The following is a 484-nucleotide window of genomic DNA, read 5'->3' as shown; positions in this document are numbered from 1 at the left end:
GGGGGGGGGGGCAGGCTGGCAGGGCTGCGAGGAAGGGCGCAGAGGGGCAGAAATAGGTCGTCTGGCACTCCCCTACCTTACGAGGCCCGTGGTACTGCCAGTAGCAGCTGCTGGATGCGACTCTGAATATGAAGATGATGAACCTCCCAGCAAGAGGATAGAGGGAAGGAGATGGCAGCGAAGGGAGACCCACACTCACTGTGTCCTTCCCCGCAGGGAGAATTACCTCAAGGGAAAAGCTACAAGGAAGCCACCACCCGCCCCGCCTCTGCCAGCTGGCTCCAGGGTCTGGCAGCCGTCCCTAAGCACCTGGTCACCTGCCTCTGGGTTCAGGGTGGCTGGGGGAGGGACCTGAGGTGTCGAGATGGGTGGGTGGGAAGACGAGGAGGGCTAGGCCAAAGAGGGGGTGCACCGCGGCTCCGCCCCTCGGAGGCGCTGCGCAGGCGCAGTGGCCCTACCGCAGGCAGGGGGCGGCAACATGGCG

Source organism: Myotis davidii, unplaced genomic scaffold, assembly GCF_000327345.1.
Source record: "Myotis davidii unplaced genomic scaffold, ASM32734v1 scaffold144, whole genome shotgun sequence".
Lineage (NCBI taxonomy): Eukaryota > Metazoa > Chordata > Mammalia > Chiroptera > Vespertilionidae > Myotis > Myotis davidii.
Note: the sequence above shows the minus strand (reverse complement) of the source record.